Source organism: Toxorhynchites rutilus, chromosome 3, assembly GCF_029784135.1.
Source record: "Toxorhynchites rutilus septentrionalis strain SRP chromosome 3, ASM2978413v1, whole genome shotgun sequence".
In the NCBI taxonomy this organism is placed as follows: domain Eukaryota; kingdom Metazoa; phylum Arthropoda; class Insecta; order Diptera; family Culicidae; genus Toxorhynchites; species Toxorhynchites rutilus.
Window position 1 is genome coordinate 194,175,553 of NC_073746.1, and position 17,470 is coordinate 194,193,022.

Sequence of the window (17,470 nt, forward strand, 5' to 3'; positions counted from 1 at the left end):
TCCACTCCGACCGTCGACAGAGATGGACGTGTTTGGAGCTCCATTCATTACCTGATCTTTAAAAAAGCTATTAATTTCTCTTTTCAGATTGTCTACCTGCGATTCATCAACTACCTGTCTGCCCTTGAGGACTACAACAATGGGGAAAACCCGGTCAACCGACCCAGGCATACCACATGGCACCAACAAACGACATCGATCGGACACCGGCAAGGAGCCAATATTAGAAAGGAACCGCTATGCTTTATTGGATGGCCATACCGAGGAGGAACCAACTACCAGGAAAGTAAATGTTGAGAACAAGGTGAAAGTACCACCTTATTGACGTAGGACTACGTCTAACCGGAAGATATAAGGGGTGAAATGGAAATCTAGGCACTGAACAAGTAGGAAAAAATGCAAGATTTGGAACGCTTATAACTCGAGCATTTCTCAATAGATCGCAAAGGTTTTTGCATCAATTGATAGGAAATATATCTACGCATCTATCATAACGAATAACATTTCATTTTTCTTGAGATAAATAATTGAATAATTGTGAAATATCAAGCATTGTCAAAATGCACTATGTGCCCATTTTTGATTGGTCCATTTTGTGCTCCTCAAATCGTACCGACCAAAACGGGCAACCAGAGCAGCAGCGAAATAGAATGAAGCACGATTGGAACAGAAAAAGAAAAAAATTAACGAAACATTGGTCGCAGTCTCACACATGCGTAATTCTCGTCAGCTTAAAGCCAGTCAGCTTAAAAATCCCCGCTCCGCTGCCGTAACGATCATTCTTTGTGTGGACACCGACTGGACAACATCGTTGCTGGACGGGCTGGACGGCGAGGGATCGAGTGCCTTTCTCAAGGCAAGAGGGCGGAGGTGGAAGCGCTGGAGTAGAGTAGAGTAGAGTTTTCAAAGGGCCTTTCTCAAGGCTAGAGACGAATGAACTGCAAAAGTTTAAAGTCTCTATAATACAATACCTTCCTTCCTTCCTTCCGTAACGATCATTCGCATTCAAACCGTACACCACATCGGTTTGGTGGCAAATCCAGAACAAGGCGGCATCGAGGGCATTCGAAATGGTTTTTTTCAAAACCACGAGTACTAAGTTTTCTAAATTGGAACCATTCCATAAAACAAGGCGATTTTCAGGGCCATTAAACCTTCCAAAAAAGAGTTTACGAAATACAGTTCAATGCTTTCTAAAACATTATCCAAAATAATAAAAAAGACGGGTGGGTAATGTCGGGGACATAACCGGAGTAACGTAGGACTATACAAAGGGGACAGCTTTTGTTAAATATATATTTTAAATATATTGTTTTATTTTGTTCTCCTACGTGAATACCTACCTATCTACCTGAAAAATGGATTAGTTTACTGTTTACTCTTTATGAATATGTTGAGGATTGAAAAGAACCTTTGGTGTTGTGTTTTTGTTATCACTCGATATTCCCATCTTGTTCGGTTAAACCTTCCTGTTTAGCTATTACGTTTGCCACTCGCCACAGCTTTCACAGTTGGAAAATTTCTTCCTATCTAGCTTGTGACATATTGTTCAGTAAATAACATTTAATGCGACGTGCCGGAGAAGCACTTTGCCACTCACTGAAACTAATTGTTGCCTTGATGAGCGCCGAACCGAAGCTGCTCTGTTCTTGATGCGGGTTTTCTGATTGTCGTGAGCAGCTTTGCAAGCCAACTCGAACACTCCGACGGCCGAAACTCTATAATCGCTGTTAGGTATACTGGTGCTCCGGCACCAATCCGTTCGGCCTAGTTACCCTTGCGGAGCAATCAGTGAATGCGACCAACAGAGAACTGGAGACCTGCACGGTTCGAGTGAGACTTTGCCTTTCCCTTAACTTGTCCTCCTTTGTTACGTCCACGATGCCGATGCCGTACAATCACACGGGTTTACGGTTTGAAAGAAAATAAGATATTTTTTTGGGGTCCGCGTGATTTATACTCTAGCGGTACACACTCACAGGATAGAGACAAATCAGCAGACTCAGCCAGAGGGGCGAGTCCAACGAGACGAACGAATGAGCGTTAAAAGGGAGCGATGACAAAAAAACAGGAAGTGGGTTATATCTATGGTATAACCGCAAGGGTGACGTAGGACTATCGTTGATTTGTATGAAGTTGAATCTGAATTCATTCTGAATGAATGAATATTTGGAGAACTTCAAAAACGAGAGCGTTACGTTGGAGGCACAAGGTTTTATGTATCCAATATTGGATACGGAAATATCCTACTGATGGGGAAGAATAATCTTCAGAAGCTATCCTGTTGATTGCGATTGATTGAAAAACCCCAAAACCAAATGTATTTGGTCACAGTGTTACATGGATAGAAAACATTCAATTAAACTCTTTCACATGAATATATTTTGAAAATTCCCAAAGGAACTGGCAGATTATTTTCAGTAACGATTAGTTATTTCCACATTTTCCTCGATACTGGAAGCCCACCAGTGGTTAATACCAACTCGATAACCACCTGTTAATAGCACTTGATTGAAACATATTTGGTCACAGTGTTACATGGATAGAAAACATTCAATTAAACTCTTTCACATGAATATATTTTGAAAATTCCGAAAGGAACTGGCAGATTATTTTCCAGCAATGATTAGATCTTTCCGGAACTTTCTCGATGCTGAATGGCATCCTAACGGAAAGAGTTCTGCGCGTGTATGTGTCGATCCTTCGCCGTCCACCTCCTCCAGCACGTTAGGCAACGATGTTGTCTTGTCGATGTCCTCACGAAAAATGAATGTGTCTCACCATTTTTTTTTTTGCATTAAATATATTTCAGTATTTATTCGTTTTACATTTTCAGTATGGTATAACATTCAAGTGATTTAGCTTCCCTTAAAAACTATTTCATCTTTGTTCTAAATCTTTTATAATATTATTATAATTAACGTATATTAGCCTTTTCGGCATATTCAATCAGACAAAACAATGTTTCAGTTATTATCATTTTTTTTTTTTTTAAATAAATCCTTAATACTAACCCTAATCCTAAACCTAATCCTAAATTGTAGCCTTATTTTAAACAAAAAGAGTATTCAGGAGCTCATGTTCAGAGTTCTGGCACTTTTGGCGAAAATCTGCCAACATTTTATTGAATTTTACATCCAGCTTATCAAATTCCGACAATCTATGCACTTCAGTCGTACGTGTGTACCATGGTAAATTGAGAATCATTTTCAGTGCTTTATTTTGGACTACCTGCAACTTATTTTTGTGAGATTTAGCACAGTTCTCCCAAACAGGAGCTGCATAACTCAAGACAGGATAGATGATACATTTGTAAACAGCCAATTTGTTTTTTCGGCATAACCTTGAATTGCGATTGATTAGTGGATACAACTTTTTTATCAGTAATGAGCATTTCGTTCTGATTTTTTCTACATGTGATCTGAATAGCAGCTTTTTGTCTAATGTCATACCTAAATACGTGACCTCATTGGACCATTGCACTCTATTATTGTTCATTGTCACTGAGCAATTTGGAGTCGGTTCTAGACGCTTTGAGTTTTTGTATGGAAAAATTATTGTTTGAGTTTTTGCACCGTTTACTTTTATTTTCCAGGTTTCAAGCCAAGTGGTGAAAGTGGTTAAGTAAGACTGTAATTTAGAAGTAACTTGTCTGGTATTTCTTCCTTTCACTAGGATAGCCGAGTAATCAGCATAAAATGCCAGACTGGCATCCTCAGGAAGTTCTGGAATATCTGAAGTATATATATTATATAATACCGGACCCAGCAGGCTACCCTGGGGGACTCCAGCATAAATTTCAAAATAATCGGAACAGACTTCACTAAGGAAAACCTTGAACGACCGGCTCGAGAGATATGATTGAAGAATTTTTACTAAATAGATTGGGAAATTATTACGATAGAGCTTATGTATGAGCCCTGCATGCCATACGTTATCAAACGCTTTCTCAATATCGAGTAACGCCATGGCGGTAGATTTAGCAACACGTTTATTATCTTTTATAACTTTAACAACACGGTAAAGTTGTTGGGTCGTCGAATGCCCTCTGCGAAAACCAAACTGCTCAGGAGGAATAATCCTATTGCTTTCTACATGTTCCAGAATGCGATTCAGTATTGTTCTTTCAAATATTTTACTAACAGACGAGAGTAAACTAATAGGACGGTAACTTCTTGTGTCTGTTGGGTCCTTGCCTGGTTTTTTATATTGGAATAATTTTGGCTAGCTTCCAACTACTCGGGAAGTATTGGAGATCTAAGCATCTGTTAAAAATTTTTGCCAAGAAGCTATACGTCCTGAAGCTTAATTTTTTGAGAACTATATTGAAAATCGAGTCCAGACCAGGTGCCTTCATATTTTTAGAAAACCTTATAGCAGTTGATATTTCATCAGAGGTAACTTTCTTTTCTTGTGGTATATAGCAATTGGTCATTCTAAGAGTATCTAAGGTCCTTTGTATCTCTTCCTCTATTGGACTATTTATTGAGCGACCTAGCTGATGGGATGATGCAAAGTGGAATGCAATTGCGTTTGCTTTTTCTTGTGGTGTAATAAGATTGGAGTTATCTACCTTTAAAGGAGGAATTGGCTTTGGTTTTGATTTGAGAATTTTGTTAATTTTCCAGAACGGACGAGATAAAGACTCTAGGCTCTCCACTGATCGGCAAAATGATTGATTTTTGTGCCTCTGAATACGTTTGGATATAATTTTGTTGAATTTGTTTACTAAATATTTAATCCGGGGATCACGAGATCTTTGGAACTGCCTCCTAATTACGTTTCTTTGATTTATAATACGCTTTGTAGTATCATCAAGAGTTAAAAATCTACTTACAACAGGAATTTTCTTAATGCAAGCCTCCTCTGCTAAGCTGATGGCCCTTTGGAATTCCATCAGGGAGTGATTGATGTCTTCGGTTGTAACAAGGTTGGTATCAACGTTCAATTGCTGGTCCAAAATGCGTTGAAATCTTACCCAGTCGACGTGATGAAAGTCCTTTCGCACTCTTCGATGGTTGTTCCACACGATATGTCCAGCTTCAACCACTACCGGATAGTGATCCGACCGTAGATCGTTGATGGTATGCGGATGAGAAAAATTGTTTCCAAGATTTGACAAAAAGATGTCCAATGTTGATGGGTTGCCCTTTGAAGATAGGAACGTGGGATCATCTGGAGCATAGACAGAGTAGTACCCCGCCTGGGTGTCGTCCGCGAGCAGACAACCGTTATTGTTACGTCGTATATTATTCCATACTTCATGTTTCGCGTTAAGGTCACCGGCCAATATGAATTTACCGTTGATTCTGGTCAGTTTGCTGAGATCATGCTTGAAGTGTCGGGATAGACCGTTCCTCTCCGTACATTGCTTCGGACAGTATGCTGCCAATATTTTTATTGATCCTAGATCAGACGTGATTTCTATACCTACAGCTTCGATGACGGTTGTATTGAAACTGGGAAGGGTTCTAAAATCAATGCCTCGCCGAATGGCGATAGCAACGCCTCCACCTCTGCGACTTGATGTTCGGTCTAATCGGATTATTATATGATCAGAAAGATTAAAATTTGTGCTAGGATTGAGATGTGTCTCTGTTAAAGCAGCCACATCAATGTTGTTCGTTTGAAGAAATTCAATTAGCTCCTCACGTTTACCCGCCACCGAGCAGGCGTTCCACAGTAAAATTTTGATAGGTTTAACAGCCATATTTGATGATAAAATGACCCAGGATGCGGATCTGATCTTTCCGATGTTGATATTTCTGTAGTTCGGTGATCATCTCGTTGAAAATTTCCAGCAGTTTTTCCATGTCGTACTTATCTGGCCTCAGTTCTTCAGAGATATTGTCTTCTTCTTGTACTTGTTCCGGTCTGACGGTACGTGGATGAGTATTTCTGATTCTCGGATCAACCCAGTTAGATCCGACTGGCGGAACGACGGTTGAGTGGGAGGTATTAGCCGAAAGAGCGGGATAATTTTGTATATTTACAGCCGGCGGAGGCGGTATCTTGTCCTTCTTCTTCCCACGTTGGTTAGATATTGATGCTTTTTTACGAATCTCCCTGTACTCCACGCGCTTGGGACAGGTACGGTCATTACCTCGATGTTTGCCCCTACAGTTGGCACACTTAAGCTCGAATTCACCTTTCAGTAAGCAGTTCACGGTAAGGTGTCCTTGGGCACAATTAGCACAACGTGGTTTGCAGTTGCAGTTTCTGGTCCCATGTCCGAAATCTAGACATCGTTGACATTGAGTATCGTTCTTCGAGCCACGGTACGGCTCCCAGTGACAGCGAACCTTACCAATGGTGCGGATAGCTTGCAAAGCACCTACAGTAACGGTTCCCTTCCGAAAGTGCACTAGATAAAATCGGTCATGATATTCTCGCGTTCCCTCATCCTTGCGTCTCATGGCATACACAGCCAGGGGCTGCAGCTTGTATTGATTTATGAGCTCAGCTTCGATGTTTTTAATGTCCATATTCGGGAGCCCCTTTATCACCGTCTTAAATGGTTTTTCGTTCGAGAAATCGTGAGAATAATACTGTGCCTGTTGTCCTTGAAGATAAACGATAACGGCGTCATAATCTTTTCTGCTGGCAGCAGCCACTTTAGTGCCGATACGGCACAATTTGTATTCAACAGATACTTTTTCGGCATCGAGCTCCTTCATCAGTTTGTCCAGAGGAAAATTTTTCACCATGATTGGAGGAGGTTTTTGATTGGAAGAGGGTGTAGTTGAGACTGGAACATTCTTCTTATTCGACGGCAGCGTACCTGCAGATTGAACGCGAGCAGCTGGGACATTGGTTTCACTGATGGTGCACATGCTCTCTGATTCATACGATGAGCGATCACTCCTGGAGCGAACGCTGTTATTTCGTATTTTTCTCTTACGGTTATCTTCCCCGTCGGGCGATTCACTATCAGACGACTGTTTTTCAGCGTCATATTTCTTCTTCTTATTCTTCTGCCGGTTGCGATGTTTTCCTTTACCCATCTTGCACGATAGGCGACAGCGGATAACTAATAGTCAACGGGTGTGATGTCACTTTTTCGGTTTAAACGTGTTACGACAAGATTCAAACTTCCCAAACACTCGAGAGAGTGGAAAAATACTGATCTGCTCAGCTCCACAGTCAAGCAGCGAATGATCGAATGTGTCTCACCACCAGAATATCGCTTAAGTATGCTTTTTGTGTGTGATTGAATCGAGAGAAGGTGTGGTTTACGATGGCAATTTGGAAGGCAAACTAGAGGGGAATGAACTCTCTGAGCTCGGAACTTTCGGCGACTGAGCAATAATCGATTGCGGGCGCATACAATATTGGATACGGAAATATCCTACTGATGGGGAAGAATAATCTTCTGAAGCTATCCTGTTAATTGCGATTGATTGAAAAACCACAAAACCAAATGTATTTGGTCACAGTGTTACATGGATAGAAAACATTCAATTAAACTCTTTCACATGAATATATTTTGAAAATTCCCAGAGGAACTGGCAGATTATTTTCAGTAACGATTAGTTATTTCCACATTTTCCTCGATACTGGAAACCCACCAGTGGTTAATACCAACTCGATAACCACCTGTTAATAGCACTTTTTTTTTTTTTTTTTTTTTTTTTTTTCCAAAATATATATTTTTATTAAGGCTCATATGGCGTCAACCTGACGGGGCCGGGAGTTCAATATTTCGACAATGTTTGCCTTATAACTATGTTAGTAATATGTAACCGATTACTCGCGGTTGGCTCGAGGTTAGTATTACAAGTGTTTTCGTAATTGTGATGTTGCTGTCTTCAATGATCTGTACCTGTGCCCGACACGGGATACTTCCTATTGGGATGCAGCTGACCATTAATCAGCAACGCCCCCCTAGTCTGTACCCCATATCTAGAGTGGTGCGTCTTCTCGAGGAATCCAGGATAGAATGGTCACTAGCCGGCGCAATCATCAGCTCGTGTAGAGTTGTCATGGCGGTACAACTTTTGGCTTTTGTTGAATCATCAGTGGACTGCACAACCTTTGGCCCGTGTATCTGTAAAGAGTGTGTGTATGTATTGCCGCGACTAAGTAAAAGTTTATAGATCGGATAGGAGGGATATGAAACAGGGACACAACGAAGGAAACATCATTAAACGTTGACATCGGCGTTTCTGAGGAACAGGTATAGATGAAGCAGAAGATCAGGATCACGGCTACCTAAGATATCCCGGACGGGGATATCCGATTGTCTGCCTTTTGCTCTCAGTGCTCTAGAGAGCTGAGAGCGAGCAGCATGGAACCGGATACACGACCAGACAATATGCTCGATGTCGTGGTAGCCATCGCCACAATCACAAAGATTGTTTGCTGCGAGCCCAATTCGATAGAGATGCGCGTTTAGGTTGTAGTGATTGGACATAAGCCGAGATATCACGCGAATGAAATCACGACCGACATTCAATCCCTTAAACCAAGCTTTCGTCGAAACCTTAGGGATAATCGTGTGTAACCAACGACCGAACTCATCTTCACTCCACATGCGCTGCCAACTAACGAGTGTGTCCTGACGAGGAATGTGAAAAAATTCGTTATAAGTAATTTGCCTTTCAAAAAGTGTGCCTTCTGAAGCACCCACCTTAGCTAGCGAGTCCGCTTTCTCATTCCCCGGAATCGAGCAATGAGAGGGAACCCATGCTAAGGTAATCTTGAATAATTTTTCGACCAAAACACTCAATAGATGTCTTATTCTTGTTAGGAAATAAGATGAGCGTTTATCAACTTTCATTGAGCGGATTGCCTCTATTGAGCTGAGACTGTCTGAAAAAATAAAATAGTGGTCGATGGGCAATGTTTCAATGATCCCTAATGCGTAATATATCGCACCCAGTTCAGCGACATACACGGAACAAGGATCTTTGAGTTTGAAAGAGGCACTGGAATTTTCATTGAAGATGCCGAAGCCAGTGGACCCGTTTATGCATGAACCGTCAGTAAAGAACATTTTATCAGATCTAACTTTCCCATATTCTGCCGAAAATATCTCCGGAATGTAATCGGAGCGTAGATGATCTGGGATTCCATGGATCTTTTGTCGCATGTCGCATGTCGCATTTTGTCGCATGTCGCAATAGCACTTGATTGAAACATATTTGGTCACAATGTTACATGGATAGAAAACATTCAATTAAACTCTTTCACCTGAATACATTTTGAAAATTCCCAAAGGAACTGGCAGATTATTTTCCAGCAATGATTAGATCTTTCCGGAACTTTCTCGATGCTGAATGGCATCCTAACGGAAAGAGTTCTGCGCGTGTATGTGTCGATCCTTCGCCGTCCACCTCCTCCAGCACGTTAGGCAACGATGTTGTCTTGTCGATGTCCTCACGAAAAATGAATGTGTCTCACCACCAGAATATCGCTTAAGTATGCTTTTTGTGTGTGATTGAATCGAGAGAAGGTGTGGTTTACGATGGCAATTTGGAAGGCAAACTAGAGGGGAATGAACTCTCTGAGCTCGGAACTTTCGGCGACTGAGCAATAATCGATTGCGGGCGCATACAATATTGGATACGGAAATATCCTACTGATGGGGAAGAATAATCTTCTGAAGCTATCCTGTTAATTGCGATTGATTGAAAAACCACAAAACCAAATGTATTTGGTCACAGTGTTACATGGATAGAAAACATTCAATTAAACTCTTTCACATGAATATATTTTGAAAATTCCCAGAGGAACTGGCAGATTATTTTCAGTAACGATTAGTTATTTCCACATTTTCCTCGATACTGGAAACCCACCAGTGGTTAATACCAACTCGATAACCACCTGTTAATAGCACTTGATTGAAACATATTTGGTCACAATGTTACATGGATAGAAAACATTCAATTAAACTCTTTCACATGAATACATTTTGAAAATTCCCAAAGGAACTGGCAGATTATTTTCCAGCAATGATTAGATCTTTCCGGAACTTTCTCGATGCTGAATGGCATCCTAACGGAAAGAGTTCTGCGCGTGTATGTGTCGATCCTTCGCCGTCCACCTCCTCCAGCACGTTAGGCAACGATGTTGTCTTGTCGATGTCCTCACGAAAAATAAATGTGTCTCACCACCAGAATATCGCTTAAGTATGCTTTTTGTGTGTGATTGAATCGAGAGAAGGTGTGGTTTACAATGGCAATTTGGAAGGCAAACTAGAGGGGAATGAACTCTCTGAGCTCGGAACTTTCGGCGACTGAGCAATAATCGATTGCGGGCGCATACAATATTGGATACGGAAATATCCTACTGATGGGGAAGAATAATCTTCTGAAGCTATCCTGTTAATTGCGATTGATTGAAAAACCACAAAACCAAATGTATTTGGTCACAGTGTTACATGGATAGAAAACATTCAATTAAACTCTTTCACATGAATATATTTTGAAAATTCCCAAAGGAACTGGCAGATTATTTTCAGTAACGATTAGATATTTCCACATTTTCCTCGATACTGGAAGCCCACCAGTGGTTAATGCCAACTCGATAACCACCTGTTAATAGCACTTGATTGAAACATATTTGGTCACAGTGTTACATGGATAGAAAACATTCAATTAAACTCTTTCACATGAATATATTTTGAAAATTCCCAGAGGAACTGGCAGATTATTTTCAGTAACGATTAGTTATTTCCACATTTTCCTCGAAACTGGAAGCCCACCAGTGGTTAATGCCAACTCGATAACCACCTGTTAATAGCACTTGATTGAAACATATTTGGTCACAGTGTTACATGGATAGAAAACATTCAATTAAACTCTTTCACATGAATATATTTTGAAAATTCCCAGAGGAACTGGCAGATTATTTTCAGTAACGATTAGTTATTTCCACATTTTCCTCGATACTGGAAGCCCACCAGTGGTTAATGCCAACTCGATAACCACCTGTTAATAGCACTTGATTGAAACATATTTGGTCACAGTGTTACATGGATAGAAAACATTCAATTAAACTCTTTCACATGAATATATTTTGAAAATTCCCAGAGGAACTGGCAGATTATTTTCAGTAACGATTAGATATTTCCACATTTTCCTCGATACTGGAAGCCCACCAGTGGTTAATGCCAACTCGATAACCACCTGTTAATAGCCGCGCGTGTATGTGTGTGTAGCGATGTCTTCCCAGGGAACCGTTTGTGGCATCACTCTCCTCCTGATAGATTCCCTTCTGGCCTAGGGTGCACAAACAGGCTCTTGGTGACACCGTTCATCCGCGCTTTCATGATAAATAAAGAGGTTCACCGCAACAGCAACAACATGCTCCAATCGCTGTTCAATTAGAACTGAGTGGATTTCCGAGCGCCGCTCGCTTATATACCGATTGGTGATTTCAATAGCCTGTTTTGAAAGCAATTTTAAGACTATTGAAACAAGTTTTTGGATAAAAAAGTAACAAGTATATAACGCGTAGACATTTTATCTTTCGAATGAAGTGTTTATCATACCATTTCATTCAGTTGTTTAGGAGCCATTAACGCTCAAAATCTCGGTCTCCGGCGTAACGCTTTCGTTTTCGAAACTTTGATTTTACACCCCGGTATAGAAATGAAAGACGTAGTCCTACGTCAAAATACATTCATTACGATTTGTTCGCTCGTTGGATTCACATGCAGGCTAAAAAGGGTCCTTTTCAGGATCACAAAATTATCTTCAATTATCTTCAATCTAAAGAGTTTATTGAAAAGAGTAAACAGCAAACTAATCCATTTTTCAGGTAGATAGGTAGGAAAATAAAACAATATATTTAAAATATATATTTAACAAAAGCTGTCCCCTTTGTATAGTCCTACGTCACTCCGGTTATGTCCCCGACATTACCCACCCGTCTTTCTTTTACAACATCGAGAGATATAGGAACTTTGAGGTCTGAACTGCTGGCGCTGAAATTGCAGCCAGTTTTTAAAATATGCAGCATCGGGATTAAAATCACTAGTCCCAACCTGGAGCAATATAAAATAATTGGATCATACCTGAAATCAAAAAATCATTAGTTTTACACTCACGATACGCCGTCTGAAAAACCATTTAAGGTGGTGTTGCGAGGTCTTCCTGCTATTGAATTGGAGGATATTAAAAAAGATCTGGAACAATCATACAATATTCAGCCGTTGGCTGTATATCGGATGACTCGGCATAAGACACCAGACAATGGGTATTCCAATGTTTTGTACCTGATCCACTTCAAGAAAGGATCAGCCAACATAACTCGCCTAAGAGAAATCAGTGAGATCTTCAACATCTCGGTACAATGGGACCGATACAAACCTCAACATCGGGATGTAACGCAATGTTCAAATTGCCTTGGTTTTGGACACGGAACAAGAAACTGTCACATGAAAACTCGTTGTGGCAAGTGTGCTGCTGACCACTTAACAAGCACTTGCAGCCTTCCAAAGAAAGAACCTCGCAAGTGCGTTAACTGTGGCGAAAGTCACCAAGCCACCAGCCGTAGCTGCACAAAACGTGCGGATTTTAAACGTATCCGGAAGCAAGCTACTGATAAAACACAGAATAGGAAGAAGGTTCCAGAACTTACTGACAAGGAGTTCCCTCCAATGGTTTCTCGCACGATTCCTGTTCTTCCTCCTCTTCCACTTCCTACAGGTCGTCCCCAAACGGCTTCTTCTAGCGAAAAGCCAAAAAAGGAGCAACCGAGCTATAGTAAGGTTGCAGCTATTAGTTTACCACCTACACCAAAACCTTCACCTCATTCCTCTTCTACTGAGGAGCTTTATAGCATGCAGGAACTTGCAACCCTGTTTCTTGAACTAGATCGACAGACTAGAAGTTGTCGCAACCAACAGGAACAAGTGCAAGTCATGCTACACTTTTATTATAACCATGGATCGGTCATCTCTCAGGCTAATTAATTGGAATGCCTGCTCTCAAGAGTAAGGTCATCGAATTCACTGACTTCTTAGTGACAAACAGCATCGACGTAGCTATCATTACCGAGACGCATCTTAAACCGAATGTTAACCTTCGGGTTCCGAATTATCGTCTATTGAGAATGGATCGTACTGGTTCTGGTGGAGGAGGTGTTGCCCTAGCCATCAGAAATAACATCAGATATCGACTTTTGCCGTGCCTGAAACTCAACATCATCGAAGCTATAGGAGCGGAAATCACAACATCGATTGGGCCTATTATCGTGATTGCGGTCTACTATCCCAAGCAGTCGTCAATCAGAGATGGCTCGGCGTTGCTTCTTAAAAACGATATCATCAAGCTAACACAGAGGCAGTCGAAATACGTTATCGGCGGGGACATTAATGCTCGACATCAGTCCTGGGGAAACCAAAGGAGGAATCAAAATGGAGTGACTCTAAATGATGATCTACAGTGTGGGCACTACAGGATTCTTAGTCCAGCAACCCCCACTCGAATTTCTCGTTCTGGAGTACATTCCATCATTGATTTCTTCATTACCAACATGGATCGCCACATCGGTGATCCTATTGCCCTTAACGAGTTGAGTTCGGATCACTTCCCAGTGATGGTTGAATTGGGAGTGAATGTCGTAGTCAGGAGGCCACAATGTAGCCGAGACTATCATCGTGCGAATTGGGTGGAATTCCAGCAGCTTATTGACAACAATATTGATTTCGATCAGCCTCTTGAATCTCCCGAAGATATCGAAACAACAGTCAGCTATATTCAAACTGCAGTTATTGAGGCTCGCCAAAACCACATCCCAGAAACGATTCAGGTGAGTGACTCTGTACAAATTGATCCAATTACTAAACATTTGATTAGACTTCGGAACCTCTATCGAAGACAGTACCAACGTACTGGTATTCGAGAGAGGAAACGACAGTATAATCAGTTAACCAAGGTTATCCAGACCAGAATGATTGATCTCCGTAACAAAAAATTCGCAAAAGATATAAGTAAACTTCCGAATAACTCCAAGCCATTTTGGAGGCTCGCTAAAATTCTCAAGACCAAGTCCAATCCTATTCCTCCTCTTTTACAACCTGACAATTCAGAACGATTGATAACACCTGCCGAAAAGGCTAATGCAATTGGCAACCATTTCACTAGTTCACACAATCTTGGCCAGAACATTACAAGTCCATTTGAAGCTTCGGCGAATGATACTGTAAGGGCTATTGACAATATTCATTCTGTACCTCAAGAGAATGAAATCATCTCGACTGCAGAGGTTATCTCGGTTATACGCTCGTTGAAGAATATGAAGGCCCCCGGCTTCGATAGTATATTTAACATTGAGTTGAAACATCTTAGTAACAACTTATATGAAATTATGACTTCTGTCTTCAACAGATGTCTATCACTTGGCTACTTCCCCTCGAGTTGGAAGTTGGCAAAAGTGATCCCGATACTAAAACCCGGAAAAGATCCTTCTTATTCAAAGAGCTATCGACCAATTAGCCTTCTCCCAGCATTTTCGAAAGTATTCGAAAAAATTATATTAACGCGCATTCTTGCTTTTGCAGATGAGCACAATATATTTTTGGATGAGCAGTTTGGATTCCGAAAAGGCCACTCTACCATTCACCAGCTTCGTAGAGTATACAACATAATCAGACGATACAAGTCAGTTTCAAAATCATCTGCCATGGCACTTCTTGATGTTGAAAAAGCATTTGATAATGTTTGGCATAATGGTCTCATTTACAAGCTTCAGAACTTTGGTTTTCCTACATACTTGATAAAAATTATCAAAAATTATCTTTCTGATAGAGCGTTCAATGTTTCTATAAACAATATTTCATCGGAGAAATTCATTGTGAATGCAGGTGTTCCTCGAGGATCCATCTTGGGACCAATTCTTTTCAATATCTACACTTCAGATATTCCCGCACTCCCATCTGATGGGAAACTGTCACTATTTGCAGATGACACTGCCATCATTTACAAGGTCAGAAGTATCACAGAACTAAGATCTAAACTTCAAAGAGGGTTAGACGCTTTGTCTGGATATTTCAATAATTGGAAAATATGCATAAATGCCGCAAAGACACAAGTTATATTGTTTCCCCACAAGAACACTCCAAAGCTTGTTCCTCCTCAAAATATGACAGTCAGTCTTAATGGCAATAGTATTGAATGGTCTTCAGAAGTAGTGTATCTGGGTCTAACTTTCGATCGAAAGCTTACCTTCAGAGCACACATTGACAAAACAGACACAAGATGCAACATTTTAATCAGGTCATTGTATCCCCTGATCAATAGATACTCTCGATTATCTCTAACGAATAAACTTGCAGTATACAAACAAATAATATTTCCAGTTATCGCATATGCGATGCCCATTTGGGAGTGCTGTGCTCCAACTCACAAATTAAAACTTCAACGCATACAAAACAAAATTCTTCGTATGATTCTAAACTCTCCACCCAGAACGCGAAATTCGGAGATACATCAGCTGGCCGGGATTAAAACCTTGGATGAAATTATCAATAACAATTGTATGAAATTTGAACAGAGTTGCGCTCTCTCAACACACGGAATAATACAAAATCTGTATGAGTATGCTACCTGACTTCATAGCCGTTACCTTTCAAGGTAACGGCTTTGTGTTTGGGTAGATATATTTATTTCCAGTTAGATAAGTAGTGTAAGTTGGGATAATGTAAATAATTTGGGGAGGGTATCTTATAAGTTAGATTTAGGTAAAAAAAAAATGTAACAAAAAACTAGAAAAGTTTAGGCATGATTTTACAATAGGAATATGAAACAATCGAATAATGTGTATGATACAAATCATTACAAAACTTGACATTGCAACTTAAAGATGTAGAACCCTAGGTTGATCACTTGATATGTAGTACTTTATTATAATGTAAACCAAATTAAGAAATAAAAAGAATTTAAGTGAAAAAAAAGTGCTTTCGTTCATTTCTTACTCTACTCTCGCACCGTGAGGACTCGTTTGTGTGGGACCAAGCACACAGCTCGTTAGTCTTTCGGTGGTAAGGCTCTACGAAAGAAACTCGGATAAGTGCACCAGCCGCGGGGAGTGTGACCATATCGCTATCGACCGGGAACTTTGCGTGAAATTCGTCGCTATCAGAAGTCGACCGAATTGCTGATCCGCAATCTACCTTTGCAGCTCTTGATTCGTGGAATTGCTCAGAACTTCAAAACCGATTTGCGCTTCCAAAGTTCCGCGGTTATGATGCTGCAGGAGGCCTATTTGAAAATAACAATTTGTGTGCTATCCACGCAAAGCGCGTCACATTATGCCCAAGGACATCCAGCTGGCCCATCGTATCCGAGGAGAGCGTGCTATTAGCTTAGCATAAAATCAACTGTCCTTTTCAGGGAAAATTTCATGGATAAGAGTTCAGAAAAGTTTTTTACAGACCAAACTGAAAGGAATATATTCGTTTGGACGCCATTCAGCATCGAGAAAATTTCGGAAAGATCTAATCGTTGCTGAAAAATAATCTTCCAGTTCCCTGGGAATTGAAAAATACATTCATGCGAAAGAGTTTATTTTAATGTTTTCTAACCACATAACACAGCGACCAAATATTTTTCAATCAAGTGCTATTAACAGGTGGTTATCGAGTTAGTATTAACCACTGGTGGGCTTCGAGTATCGAGGAAAATCTGAAAAGAATTAATCGTTGCTGAAAAATACACTGCCAGTTCCCCTGGGAATTGAAAAATACATTGATGCGAAATAGTTTATTCTAATGTTTTCTATCCATATAACACTGCAATCAAATACATTTGGTTTTGTGATTTTTCAATCAATCGCAATTAACAGGAAAGCTTCTGAAAATTATTCTTCCTCATCAGTAGGATATTTCCGTATCCAATATTGGATGCATAAAACCTTGTGCCTCCAAAGTAATGCTTTCGTTTTTGAAATCCCCCAAATATTCATTCATTCAGAATGAATTCAGATTCAACTTCAAACAAATGATCTCTAAATCAACGATAGTCCTACGTCACCCTTGCGGTTATACCATAGATATAACCCACTTCCTGTTTTTTCGTCTGCTATTCACGAATTTCCAAAACGACTTCGGGTTTTCCTTTATCCCATTCTGGATCCCAGTGATATACACTTGATACGCTTCTCTGTGTAACACTATGAACGACCGCAGCAGCTGTAACATTTTCCGGAGTTCTGTTCTTATGCATTTTTCTCAGCGCTTTTCGTTTGTCCTTGAGAACTCGAATAACAGCTGATGAAAACCATTCCGGGTACGGGGTTGTCGATACCGGGTAGACCCAATTAAAAGGGGCAAACCTTGCAAAAATGGTGAACAACACGAAATACAGCGACATAACGTTGAAGTCTACACTGTTGCATACAACTGTAGAACATTCGAGTCCGCAGTCAAAAACGTCGATTGAGTTAAGAAACTCAAACATTGATGTGGCGTGCTGCCTATAACATTCTTCATCACATTCAAAATCAGCTGACGATATGAAGATGT